General features: G+C 51.2%; 1 protein-coding gene and 1 long non-coding RNA gene across 2 annotated transcripts in view; both read right to left on the bottom strand.

Moving 5' to 3' along the window:
- Positions 1–14344, bottom strand: part of LOC135174396 (zinc finger protein 850-like) — a 393382-nt gene that overhangs the window by 260203 nt on the left and 118835 nt on the right.
- Positions 331–13209, bottom strand: LOC135174413 (uncharacterized). The gene is made up of 3 exons (XR_010301883.1): positions 13088–13209; positions 8065–8202; positions 331–597 (listed from the first exon to the last, which is right to left on the bottom strand). It is a non-coding gene; the product is annotated as an uncharacterized LOC135174413 (long non-coding RNA).

The following is a 14344-nucleotide window of genomic DNA, read 5'->3' as shown; positions in this document are numbered from 1 at the left end:
GGCAGCTGCTTGACTGGCATAGAGGGGGCTGAGAGCAACTCAATCTCTTCTTCATATTCCTCCTCCTCATCATGGTCATCTTCACCCTGAACATCATCCTCATACTCAACATCATCACAGTCATCATTCCCCTCATCGTCATTCTCTGTCTTGAGATCTTTCTCCTCATTCTTCAGGCTGCACTTGGTCTGCTCCATCTTACTCTCTGGGCACTGATTCTCCTCCCAGCTCTTGTCTAGGTCCTTCTCTGAGGCCATGTTAGTGGAGCACGAGGTCACTGCTCTTACCTAGGGAAAATGGAAGCACCTGACCTCAGCACCTCAAACCTTGACATCCTGCCTGGGACAATACAGCTTCTAACACCTCCCAACAACCAACATTCAGCTGAGGCAAAGAATGCAGAGTGGCCCTCAAACCCTCACTTCTTTCCACACAGAGGGGGCAGATCTCCAATGCCTGTGCTGAGATCCTAGGTGCTGGTGCTGGGGGAGCGGAGACGCTCTGGTCCTTACAAAGTGATCCCAGCCCCTTGTTTGCCAGCCCTGGGCTGTCGGCAGGCAGGTTTCTGCTCCAGGCCCTGCTCTTTGATCCCTCCTGCTGCAGACAAGAGGCAGCAATGCCCACCCAGGAAGACCAAACAACCTCCAACCCTCTCCCGCCCACACTGCACATCCCAGACCCAAACACAACCTCCTCCCAAACAACTGACTCCAACCTGACTGGGGGGCCCCCAGACTCCTACAGCAGAGGATGTCCCTCACAGCCCCAGTGGCAGTGAAATGTGGGGGGTAGGAGGCTCTGCAGGGGGTTGGGATGTACCACATGGATCAACAACAGCCTGGAGTCCTGCTGCTGGCCCCCACTCTGGGTTCTTTACCTGATGGGCCCTTCCCAGGGGCAGCTCTGCAAACTCTGCTCTTTCTCAGCACAGAGGGACAGGGCTGCGGCAGAGAGGACACAGTCCCTGCCAGACACAACCAAAGGCCCCAGAAGAGAGGACTGACCTGCAAGGCATGGCTCAGCACTGCCCAGGACCATGCAGCAGAGATGGGGCTTGGAGCAACCAGCTCCCAAGACCAGCACCATGGGCACAGCAGCCAGGTAGGGCTGCTGAACAAGTGCAGACTCAGCTCCTGGCCCAGCACACAAACACCAGCAGACAGTGTTGTGGAGGGCCTGTAGGCCCAAAAGCAGGCTTATTTATGCCTGCTCTGCCTGGACATGTGTCTCTGCCCATGTCAGGGGTAATCGAGCAAATAGGATCACAACAGACTCGGGCCATGAAGTCAGTTGCCCAGGACACCTGATTGTGTAAGTCCCCACACACTCAGCTCATGAGTGCCTAGTGCTGGACCCACGTGATTCCCATATATGGACTCCAGGCCTCTGGGGTTTGCCTAATATGGTAAGGTTTGGCTGACAGCCAATCTGATTGGTCATTCAAGTGGCCAATGAGACCATTAACTCTTGGCCCACATTTAATAATAAGGGTGCACAGGCACACGTGCAGTCTGCCCCACATTACTTGTGGCTCTGCCACATTGCTTGCTTGCCTCCTGCCTGCATACTTCCTTGCACCTTTATGCCTGCCTTTCTAGGACTGCCTGGTGTGCGCCACTGCCACAAGCTGCCAGGAGCAGACCCACTTGTCTGCCTTCGATCAGTCTCAATAGCCAGCATTAGACCTGTGCTCAGACTGCATGGAATCCTGCCTCTGCACATGGAGCTCCTGCCTATGAATTCCCTGGACAGAGCATCCAGAAGGAGCCAGCAGCATAAGGGCAGAGACTGTAATTTCGCCTGAAGTCAGAGGATTCCAGCCTCAAAGTCCACAGGCAGAGACCCTGATGAATTGGACACTAGGCACGGGCTGTGATGTAGCCCCGGAGGGGGATTATTGATTAATCAGAATGGTGAGAAAACACTTGAATGCCTCTGCAATTTCTTTAATTTCTATTGCCTCTGCCATAGAGCAGAAAAACAGCTTTTAGCTCACCCTTGCTGGGCAAGTAGTATATGACCCCAAGGGGCATTAAGCCCTGGGGAAAACTCTCTGTTAATAGTTTGAATGTATGCTAGTTGTTACAATAGTTAAACTTTGATATATATATTCCCATAATGTCTTCACAACAGTGTAGAACAAATATTAATATTACAGTTCAGTGGTTGAGGGTGGTGAGAGTGGAAATATTGGAATAAATATATGTTTTTTTATAAATATGCTCTCACATTAATTAATTTCTCCCCTTCACCACAACTGGTGTTAAGTGGCAGAATCCCCCTCCATGACACTTAATTAAAATAGAGTCAGTAATTAAAAGAGAGTATGCTAAGCACCTGAGAGCTGAACATGTTCAATAGTTAATATAACGGAATAATACAGCAAGAGTTGTTTTGTCAGTGCATGAGCTGTGATTTAAGGTTCTTTTCTTGTTCTGGGTATCAGAGTATTTTCCAGCAGCTCCAGGATCTGAGATTTTCTTGGTTTTCTTTGCTTTTCCTCAGTAATAATTTAAAGGTTTCGTTTCCTTTAGTTGATATATTTTTTAAGTTGATAAACAATATAGTTAAGGCCAAGAGTTTATGACAGGGATAGTATAGGATATAGGGGTAGCAGAGGATATTTTTTCTTTGTGTTTTTTTCTTCTATCAAGGTAGCATTACAGGATAAGGTTCATGTAAAAAAATTAGAGAAAGAGGGAGAGGGAAAATTCAACAATTCGTTGATTACATCACAGAGAAATTCACCCTAGAGGAGGCCAATGGATTTGTTGGCCTAGAGAATGAATGGGCTTGGGATTGTTTGATGGATATCAGCTTCTGATGTTCAGAATGTGGTAGTTTGAAGCTAGAGAGTTTTGGTGAGAAGAAATTAGATTACAGGCTGTGAAAAGAGAACAATGATGATGCCTACTTCCCTCAAAGGCTTGCTGAGATGGATAAGAACAGGAATCAAAACATAGATAAGACACTACTCCTGCTGGGGAGCTCTGAGCTGCATCTCTCTAACCTCACCCTCCCTTTCTCTGACTAATCCACATTGCTTCCTAACCCCCTGGCTGAACCTCTCTTCTTCCTTGGGACTGAAGCAAGGTTTAGAGGGGTAGGGGGAAGGTGAAGGGGTGGTTGGGAGCCCCTCCTGGGGACTCAGGTTTCTGGGAGGGCTGTTGTGTTTCTGTATTACCTTTTACCTTGTCTATTTCTGTATATACCTGTACAGACTGCAAATATCTGCTTGGACATTCTGCTAAGCTGTCAATAATAAGCTTCATTCAATTTCCAGAGCCAGCTGACTCCAGTCTGGGTGGTTTCCAAAGTGTGGAGGGGCAGTGAGCCCAAATCATCACACACAAGTTTTTTGGCAGTGAGCAGAAGCCTTGCTCAGATGGCTGTGCACAGAAATGTACATAAGATATGGCTGGTGTACAGGTTTTGGTCACGCTTTGAGTTGGGTATTTCGTTCGACCTCTGTTATTAGGGCCAAACCCACTCACTGGCAAAGATGGGGAACAACTGTTTTGCTAGCAGTGTTTAAAGCACTGTGGGTGTTACCTGTTTGCAAAGGGCCCTGCAAAAGATGAGAAATGCTGCCTTCAGCTTAAAACAAAAACAGCAATTGTGGGAACGAGGTCTGTATGGATGGAGTCTGAACAAGCAGTGCTGCGACACCCACAGCTCCACTTGTCAGCCGTGGATATTGTTGCACTGTAGGCACTGCAGTTACAAAGGGTGGGGAAGTGTGAATAGATTTGATCAGGATTTGCACTGGCAGTGTCCAATTTGTCAATAGGGCATAGAAAGTGGCACTGTGGAACTGCATCTTGAGGCATTCCTGGGAAGACCTTTATCAGAACTGCCAGGAGCAGTAAACAGTCCTCATGGTTCATGGGTATTTGCAGCCCCACAGCATTACACAAATGCACTGAGCTTAACAGAAAGTCCAGAAGTAAGGTACAGGGCATAGCTTTTGTTTCCTATTCTAAAGGCAGTAGCTCTTAAAAGTGGCCTTGGCAGGCTGGCAGAGAAGAAGCTAACAAGGGTCATATTGTTCCTTCCATGAGTCCATGGAATTCCCCTCTCTTTGTTATTAAAAAACAATCAGGCAAGTGGCACTTGCTCCATGAGCTCAGGAAAATTAACAATGTGATGGAACCTATGGGGGCTTCACAACCTGCCCTCCCCTCCCCACCTATGATCCTGAGACATTGGCATTTGACTATTACTGATCTTAAGGATAGTTTTCTCAACATTCCACTGCATCCAGATGCTGCTCCTAAATTTGCTTTCTCGGTTCCAAGTATGAACATGCAAGCCCCGTGGCAAAGACAGCAGTGGGTTGTACTGCCTCAAGGGATGAAAAACAGCCCTAGGATTTGTCAGTGCTATGTGGCTAGGGCTCTCAGCAAGGTACCAATGGAAATACCTGAAGATTTGCTATGTCATTACATGGATGATCTCCTTGTGGCAGCACAGTACCCAGAGACCATGGAGAAAGCTGTGGCCCTTGTCATGTGCACTGTTGTTAAAGCTGCTTTGTGTATTGCACCTGAAAAGGCTCAAACATTTTTATCCACCTGGGGGACTACTCATGTTACAGGCATCCCTCATTCCCCCACAGGGCAATCGATGATTGAACGTGCCCATCCAACACTTAAACATCTCTTGTGACAGCAGAAAGGGAGAATGGGGGCAGCCACCCCAGAAGAAAGACTACAAAAGGCCTTGCACACTTTTACTTCTTTAAACTGTTCCCTCATGGACAATACTCCCCCGATCATCAGGCACTGCAATGCCAACGACTCCGCTGAGAAAAAGGAGAAGCCTCCTGTTAGGATTCCTGACATAGAAGCTGGGAGAACTGTAGGCCTGCACCCATCAATAACGTGGGGCAAAGGGGATGCTTGTGTCTCCACAGAAAAAGGAGCCGGTGGCTTGCGGCGAAGAGCGCACGGCCACATCGAGAGGGCCTGTCGAACACTGAGGACTGAGCCTTCACACTGCAAGTGGAGTCCCTGGCAAAATGTCACTCCCAGAAGGGAATTTTGTATTATGCATCCTCTGTACTTGTAAAAAAAATAAACCTTTCTTCTGCCCTTCCCCTTTTCTTTGCACAAAACTCATGTTTGGATCACCCTTGCTAATGGAACAGGACAGAGCTCTCTGCTCAGCGACTGCATCCCCGGAGAACCCCTTTTCAACATGCTTGTTGCAGTGCATGCAGAAGGTGACAGAAGGCTCTGCAAGGATACTTTTTGTACAACACAAAGGGGGAAACGTTGGGAATGGTAGGACTTTTAGTGCTGACGTACCAGACCATAAGCCACAGGTGCGGAAGGTATGAAGGGGAAAAGTCCTCAGTTAACCGAGGGTCGAGATGACCTTAAGGACTGTTGCAGCAGACAGAGCTATGCGGAACATGAGCCTGTGGTTTCGTTAACCTTGGCTTATCCAGCTGCTAATGTACGAGGTCTGTCTCCATGAGGTAGGTACTGAGGTCTGTCTTAACGACCAATTAGGATGTGGCACAATCTTTTAGCTTGTATGTTAAGGTATATAACCAAGTGCTGAAAGTACAATACACAGAACTTAGCTTGCATCAAGCTTCTCTCCACATCTTTCAATCAGGGCAGGGGAGGGAGCTGGAGATGGGGAGAGTCAGACTGGAGGTGAGGAGGAAATTCTGCACCATGAGAGTGGTGGGGGCCTGGAATGGGTTGCTCAGGGAGAGGATTGAGACCCCATCTCTGGAGGGGCTTAAGGCCAAGATGTATGAGGCTGTGGATATTCAGAGCTATGGTGGGGTTTCCCAGACCATGATAGGGGGGTTAGCACCGGATGGTCCTTGTGGCCCCTTCCAACCCTGACTGATTCTATGATTTCCTGCACATACATTTCTCAGCTGGGTCCTGATCCTGTGCCCTTTTGGGGGGACAAGGCCTAATTACATTGGTGTAAGACTGGTGTTTCTCCCTCTCCCACACGGCCTAGAAGAGAGGCCAACTCAACACTCTAGTGTCCAATTTTCTATGCTGTCTTGACAAACTGGGCACTGCCAGTGCAGATTCTGTTCAAATCTATTTACACTCCTCTACCCTTGTAACTGCAGTGCCTACAGAGTAACAATATCCACAGCTGACAAGTGGACCCATGGGCATCACAGCACTGCTTGTTCAGACTCCATCCATGTAGACCTCATTCCCACAATTCCTCTATTCCTTTTAAAATGAAGGCAGTGCTTCTCCTCTTGTGCAGGGACCTGCACAGAAAGGTAACAAACACAGAACCCTAAACATTGCTAACAGAAACAGCTGCTCCCCATCTCTGACAATGAGTGGCTCTGGCCCTTATAACAGAGGGCCAACAAAATACCTAACTCAAAGCATGACCAAAGCCTGTGCACACAACCACATCTCAGTACACCTTTCAATTTCCTGCCACAGCCATCTGAGCAAGACTTCTGCTCACTGCCAAAGCAGGCTGCACATAACGAGCTGGTAGCCAATCAAAAGACCTGTAAGCACACACAAACAAATGCATGAACAGATATAAGGATGCAAACACTTTCATTCCTTAGGCTAACAAATCTCTTTGGCCTTCTCTAGGGTGAATTTCTCTGTGGGATGCAACCAGAGAATTTTCAAGTTTTCCTCTGTCTCTCTCTCTCCCTCTTTTTGTTTTGTTTTTACATTGTCCCTATCCTACAGTGTTATCTTGAGATACAGAAAAAAACAGGAAAAAATACCCTATGATATCCCTACCACAAACTCTTAGTCTTAACCACATCAATGCTAGAAATTGATAAACTAAAAATTAAAAACACTGAATCAGTACTGAGAAGAAAACAACAAACCAAAGAAATCCAAGAGGCTGTTACATTCCACAGAGCTCTCTGAAAACACCCTGGTGCCCAGGAAAAAGAAAAAACCTTAAATCAACCATCACAAAGACAGAATCATTAACTTACACACTTACCAAAACAACTCTTACCACAATACTCCATTAGTGCAACTACCAATTACTTAACATGCCATATTTTAACTACCTAAGCCTTATCACCATCACCCTGCTAAAATGACTCCAAAACTTACTGATATTCTATTACAGTTAACAGCTACTTAATATCTTAACCAGTAAGCTCTTTAGCTCTAAATCTATTACAATCAGAAGCTAAAAACATCATCAGGATTTTAGTCTGCAAAAGGCTCTCACAAATGCACTCTGTCCCTTTAAGAACGAAGCACTGCTTCTCCACAGAAGATACACTGCCAGAAAGAAGAAACAGAAGAAAGTGTGGGGGGGGGGAGTGGGCCCTGCTGGTCCAGCAGGCAGGGAGGTGTGCAGGTGAATCCTGTGGAGGATACACCTCCCACAGCTTCCATGGATTCCACTGACAAACTGGCCCCTCCCTCGGCCTGCGACCTTGACCCTCCATGCTCCAAACCCTCCATCTTTGCAGCCGAAAAGTGAGCTCTGCGCAGGTGGAATTGAGCCACAGGCACCTCAGGAGATGGTAGTGAAGCACTCAGCACTCCTATGGCATTCAGCTCAGCAGCAGCTACCAACACAAGCCTCTGATTAGGGTGAAATTCCTGCTGTTAGCTGCTGCCTTTGCAGTTCTTTCCCCTGTCTGCTCCTTAAGGGCACATTTACAGCCCCCTCTGGAGCCCTGGCTTCTCAGGTGCTGAATGATCGTTGGTTTGGCACAGCAAAAATAGCTTTGTAAAGTCTGACTGCCCCAAAGGACATCTCTCACAGAGACAAAGAGCTTCAGAGAAGCTTTGCACCACTGTTTCTTCCTCACCGATCCTCCTCCAGCATCAGATTTACAGCCTGCTCCCGATGCTTACCACCCCCATAAAGCTTCTCCTGCTTTTGCCAGACCTCCACTGTTGAACAGCTGCCTTAAGTCTCTTAGATATCTCCTCCTTTGGCTCCACAGCAGGAACTGCACTAAATCCCCCTCCTTCAGGGGTATCTCCCTTCTTCACACAGGCTGTATTAACGTTTTCACAGCAGCTCTTTCCCATTTCTCACCCCTAATGATTTCTGGATCCACTACCCTACCTCTAATGTAGGCCTGGCTCCCTTCACCAGCAGGCCAGAGCCCTGCTTCCTCCTGCCATCCGCTGCCAGACTCTTCCTCGTCCCGAGAAATCACGTCGGGGGTCACCAGGTGCCAGGTGTGCTCCTCTCTCAGAGTCCCTGCAGGGAAACCACTCTGACATCACCTCCCACCAATGTGGTGGAGAGGTCGATGCCCCTTATGGAAGCTAAGAGTGATGCTTATACAGTGGCTAATACAAGGTGTACAATTCTGACAGGTCACACAGCACAACATGGGCTGTCCACAGGCCTAGAGGCACAGCTCACCCATCGGCCCCCCTCAATCCCCCTCACGCAGCTCAGCTACAGACAACTCAAGGTTCTTTTCTCCTGCAGCTGTGCTCCCTTACCAGAACAACCTAACCTTACCCTTCCTGCTCTCCTTGTTTCAGACTGCTCAAATCTGCCTGAACCCTGACATGCAGAGGTGCAGGACAATTCACTGCTTTCATCTCCTCAAATGCTGACAGATTCTCTTCAACATCTCTCTGGGTGCCATGGGCAGAGGCACTGAGTGCAGCCTCAGCAAGTGGGCTGACCACACCAAGCTGTGGTGTGGGACATAGACAGGCTGCAGAGCTGGGCTCAAGCCAACCTCAGGAGGTTCAACAAGACCAAGTGCAGGATCCTGCAGCTCGGACCAGGCAATGCCAAGCACCAATCCAGGCTGGGCAGTGCCAGGCTGGGGAGCAGCCCTGACAAGAGGGACTTGGGGGTGCTGCTGGAGGAGAAGCTCAACAGGAGCCAGCAGTGTGCACTTGCAGCCCAGAAAGACAAACAGAGCCACAGCTGCAGCACAAGTGCAGCCAGCAGGGCCACAGAGGTGATTCTCCCCCTCTGCTGAGACCCCACCTGGAGTACTGCATCCAGTTCTGGAGCCCCTGGGACAAGAGGGATGTGGAGATGCTGGAGTGTGTCCAGAGCAGGGCCAGGAGGATGCTCAGAGGCTGCAGCAGCTCTGCTGTGAGCACAGACTGAAAGAGTTGGGGCTGTGCACACTGGAGAAGAGGAGGCTCCCAGGGGACTTTCTTGTGGCCTGCCAGGAGCTGAGATGGGCTACAAAAGAGCTGGGGAGTGACTTTTTAGGCTGCCAGGGAGTAACAGGACTGGGGAGGATGGAGCAGAGCTGGAGCTGGGGAGTCAGAGTGGAGATAAGGAAGAAGTTCTGCAGCATGAGAGTGGTGAGAACCTGGAATGGGTTGCTCAGGGAGGGGGTTGAGGCCCCATCTTTGGAGGCGTTTAAGGCCAGGATGGATCAGGCTCTGGGCAGCTTGATCTAGGGTAGGGTGTCCCTGCCCATGGCAGGGGGTTGGCACTGGATGGTCCTTGTGGTCCATTCCAACCCTGACTGATTCTATGAATTCCTGCACATACATTTTTCAGCTGGGCCTTGATCCTGTGCCCTTTCTGGGGGAACAAGGCCTAATTCCTGCCTAACCATACCAGACCCTTCCCTCATTCACAGCACATCCATGGCCCTGCTGTCTGTGCTGTCCCACGGCCCTGGGTCCCCCACCTCTGCTGGGGTTGGAAGGGTGGAGTGGGAAATGTTGTGGCTGTGGAAGCATTCAAAGAACAGGGATGAAAGCAGGAGCTCAAGAATGGAAGGTCCTGAGACTAAAGGCCAGGAGGAGCTGGAGGCCTGAAGGAAACAGCAACAGGCCAACGGGGAAGGGTCACATATGAGGGGTGGGGAAGGACCCTGTCTCCTCCTCGCACAGGAACTCATGAAAGGGGACAGAGGGAGTGAGAGCTCAGGTGACTCCTGACATGCAGAATGGGGTGGGGTGTGTGGGCAGGAACCCCAAGGGCCAGCTTTGGCAGTGGTGGATGTCAGGAGGTGTCAGGGGACTGTCCTGAGCCAGGAAGGCTTTGCCTCTTTGTGCTTCCAGCCTCAGTTGCTGCCTCCACCCTTGCAGGTAGGAACCAGACAGAGCCACACAGCTGATGAACTAAGCCCTCCCACCCCCTGCAGCCTTCACCCTCCATCTCTCCATCCATCTCTCCATCTGCACTCACTTTCTGCCCTCTCAGACTCCCCAGGGCCCCAACAAGGTCCCAGGCTCAGCCACACAACCAGCACAGCACAGCAGAGGGACCTAGAATAGAGCACCCTGCAGAAGAAGAAGGGGGAGCTCAAGTGGGCAAGCTGCAGGGGTGGCCCAGGGGAACCTCCTCAGCTTCAACAACAGCAAGTGCAGGCTCCTGCACCTGGGCTGCAACAAGCCTCACAATCAGCACAGTCTCGAGGAGGAGCCAACAAAAAGCAGGCCTGAAGAAAAGGACTTGGGGTGCTGGGGGACAAGGAGCTGGACAGGAGCAGGCAGTGTGAGCCTGCAGCACACAAGGCCAATGGCAGCCTGGGCTGCAACAACAGCAGAGAGCAGACTCTGACACTGTGCTCTGCTGACAGCTCACCTGCACTGCTGCATCCAGCCCTCGAGCCCTCAACACAGCAACCACATGGACCTGATGGACAGGGTCCAGAGGAGGCCATGAGAATGATCAGGGGCTTGGAAGAGCTCAGCTCTGAGGACAGGCTGAGGGAGATGAGGGTGTTCAGAAAAGAAGGCTCCAGGCAGACCTAAGAGTGACCTTCCAGGGCCAGAAGGGGCTACAAGAAGGCTGCAAAGAGACTGCTCCCAGAGGCCTGCAGGGACAGCAGGAGGGCAGTAGCTGCAGAGCAGAGCAGAGGGAGATTGGATGGCAGCAACAAATTCTGCACCAGGAGGCTGCTGCAACACTGCAGGGTGCCCAATGAAGGAGTTGAGGTCCCAGCCCTGGATGTACTCAAGGTGAGGCTCAACAGGGCTCTGGGCAGCCTGATCTAGTGCAGGATGTCCCTGCTGACTGCAGGGGCTTGGACTCAATGACCTCTGCAGGTCCCTTCCAGCTCAAACCATTCTACGGTTCCATGCTTCTAAAGGCAGCCTCCAGGGAGAGGCAGAGGAGGAAACAGAGCAGCTGCAGGAGGACTGCTTTCCTACAGGCCTGCCTTGGGCTGTGTAGCAAAGCAGCAAGGAAGGCCAAAGCCCTCTTGCAACTGAAGCTGGCAAAGGAAGGAAAACAGAACAAGAAAGGCTTCTTCAAATCCATCAGCAGGAAAAGGAAGAACAGGGAAGGTGTGGGGGAAGTGCTGGACCAGGAGGCAGTCTGAGAACTGAGGGTGCAGAGAGGACAGAGCTGCTGAATGCCTTCTGTGCTTCACTCTCTACACCTCAGGCTGAACTCTCCTATGGACTCCAGAGTCTGGATGAAGGAGAGCAAGCCTGCAGGAAGGACTGCCCCTCACTGGTCAGTGCACACTGGCATAGGGATCAGTTATACAAAATAAACATTCACAAGTCCAAGGGCCCTGATGAGATGCACCCAAGGGTGCTGAGACAACTGCCTGAAGTTATTGCTCTGCCACTCTCCATCGTCATTGCCAAATCAGGGCAGACAGGAGAGGTGCCTGAGGGCTGCAGCAGAGCCAATGGCACTGCAGGCCTCAAAAAGGGCAAGAAAGAGGTTCCAGGGAACTACAGACCAGGCAGCCTCACCTCCAGCCCTGCAAAAATGGAGCAGCTCCTGCTGGAGGTCAACTCAAGGCTCTTGGGAGAGAAGAAGCTTATCAGGAGTAGTCAGCATGGATTTACCAAGGGGCAGTCATGCTTCACTAACCTCAGAGCATTTTAGGACACCACAACTGAATGGGCAGCTGCAGGGAGAGCAGTGGATGGAGTCTACCTTGGCCTTAGCAAGGCCTTCGACACCATCTCCCATGACATTTTAGTGAGCAAGCTGAGGCAGTGTGGGATGGAAGAGCAGGCAGTGAGGGGGGTTAGGAACTGGTTGCAAGAGAGAGTGCAGAGGGTGGTGAGCAATGGTGCCAGTTCCAGCTGGAGAGCTGTGACCAGTGGTGTCCCACAGGGATCAGTGCTGGGGACAGTCCTGAGTGTTCAGCATCTTCATCAATGACACTGATGAGGGCACAGACAGACAGAGGCTGCTCAGCAAGTATGCTGCTGACACCAAGCTGGGAGGCTTGGCTGAGACAGCTGCAGGCTGTGCTGCCATCCAGAAAGACCTGGGCAGACTGAGAGCTGGGCACAGAGGAACCAGGGGAAGTTCAACAAGGACAAGGGCAGAGTCCTGCATCTGGGGAGGGATAATAAATTACACCAGTCCAGGCTGGGAGGTGATCTGCTGGACAGCAGCCCCAAGGAGAGGGACCTGGGGGTCCTGGTGGCTAACAAGTTACCCATGGCACAGCAATGTGCCCTGCTGTCCAAGAAGGACAATGGCATCCTGGGGTGTATTAGGCAGAGTGTGTCCAGCAGATCAAGGGAGGTTCTCCTCCACCTCTGCTCTGTCCTGCTGAGACCTCATCTTGAATATTGTGTTCAGTTTTGGGCTCCCCAGTTGAAGAGGGACAGGGATCTGCTGGTTAGAGCCCAAGGGAGAGCTATGAGGATGAGGGGACTGGAGGGCATGGCTGATGAGGAGAGGCTGAGGGATCTGGGGCTGCTTAGTCTGGAGAAAAGAAGACTCAGAGGGGATTGGATAAATAAGTATCTGGAGGCTGCCAGGATGGGGGGGACAGGCTCTGCTCACTGCTCCCTGGGATAGCACAAGGAGCAATGGGTGTAAGCTGCAGCACAGGAGGCTCTGCCTCAACACAAGGGGGAACTTTACTGCAAGGGTCACAGAGCACTGCCACAGGCTGCCCAGAGAGGCTGTGGACTCTCCTTCTCAGGAGACTTTCAAGGCCTCTCTAGATGTGTTCCTCTGTGATCTGTGTCAGATAGGATTGTCCGTCTCTGGCAGAGGGGATTGGACTCTTTGGGTCCCTTTGGGTCCCTTCCAACCCCTAACATCCTGTGAGCCTGTGACAATGAAGAGGGCAAGGCCAACGAGGAGCAGAACAAGAAGAATGCTTAAAAAGCTTTCCAACTGCCTGGGAAAACAACCCAAATCCCTTCCCAGCTCAGCAGAAACTCACACAAATGCTTGGGCAGCTCGGAAAAGCTCTCAGCAGGGAACTCTGCAGTCACTTTCCAGGCTCACTCATGTCTTTGGCACTCTGCACAAAGGCTTCAAGAGCTTTGCAGCTGCCCTCAGCATGTCCAACACAGCTCTGTGCCCACAGAAGGCCAGCCTGGAAGGGACACCAAGGACCTTCTGCTCCCACCTTGCCAGCTGACATCACACTTGCCATCAGCTGGACCAGCCCCTGACAAGAGCACTCTTACAGCTGCCCCGGCCAGGGGAATCCAACACTGCCCTTGGGAGATGATTCCAGGGCCTCACTGAGAGGCAGAAATTTTTCCTTCTGCACTGCAGCCTTCCAGTTCAGCTCAGTTCCTGCAGCAGCTACTTCACAGCTGCCCCTTGAGCATCACAAACTCTAAGGCACAGCTGCAGGCCAAAACAACTCTCCTGCAACTTCCAATCTGATAAAAGCTCCAATTTTACCTTCAAGGCAGGGGCCAAGCTCCAACCCAGCCCTAACACAGCTCTCACCCAGCTCTCCAACATTGCTTATTTACAGTTGCACTCCACTGAACTTCTGCTGAGTGTCCAGATCCAAGCATTCACAGAATTGTTTGGGCTGCAAGGGAACCCAAAGCTCAGAGAGCTCCAAACCCCTGCCATAGCCAGGGACACCTGCTACCAGACCAGGCTGCTCAAAGCCTCATCCAAACTGGCCCTCAACACCTCCAGGGCTGGGGAATCCACCACCTCCCTGGGCAACCTGTTCCACTCCCTCAACACTCTTGCTGTAAAGAAATTCTCCCTCATCTCCAACCTAAGCCTCCCCTGCCACACTTCCAGGCCAGTTCCTCTCCCTGACACTGGCAAGAACAGACTAACCTCACCTCACTGCAACCTCCTCTCAGGGACAGGGCAATCAGCTCTCCTCTCAGCCTCCTCTTCTCCACACTCAACACCCTCAGCTCCCTCAGATGCTCCTCCACAGCCCTGCCCTCCACACCCTTCCACAGCTTTCTTGTCCTTCTCTGCACCTGCTCCAGGCCCTCAACGACCTTCTTCCACTCACTGCCTCAACACTGACCCCAGCATTCACCCTGCGGCCTCATCAGGGCCCAGGACAGGGGCACAATCCTGCCCTGGCCTGGATGCCCACACCACTGCTCAGCCTTGCACACCACTGCAATTGCTGCAGCCACTTTCACCAATCATTTCCTGCCTTTGACAGCTCAGCAGGCAGCAAAGAGCACAGCTGCAATTTCTTGCT

The sequence above is a fragment of the Pogoniulus pusillus genome, unplaced genomic scaffold, assembly GCF_015220805.1.
Source record: "Pogoniulus pusillus isolate bPogPus1 unplaced genomic scaffold, bPogPus1.pri scaffold_63_arrow_ctg1, whole genome shotgun sequence".
Classification (NCBI taxonomy): Eukaryota; Metazoa; Chordata; class Aves; order Piciformes; family Lybiidae; genus Pogoniulus; species Pogoniulus pusillus.
This window is presented reverse-complemented; position numbering and strand designations above follow the sequence as displayed.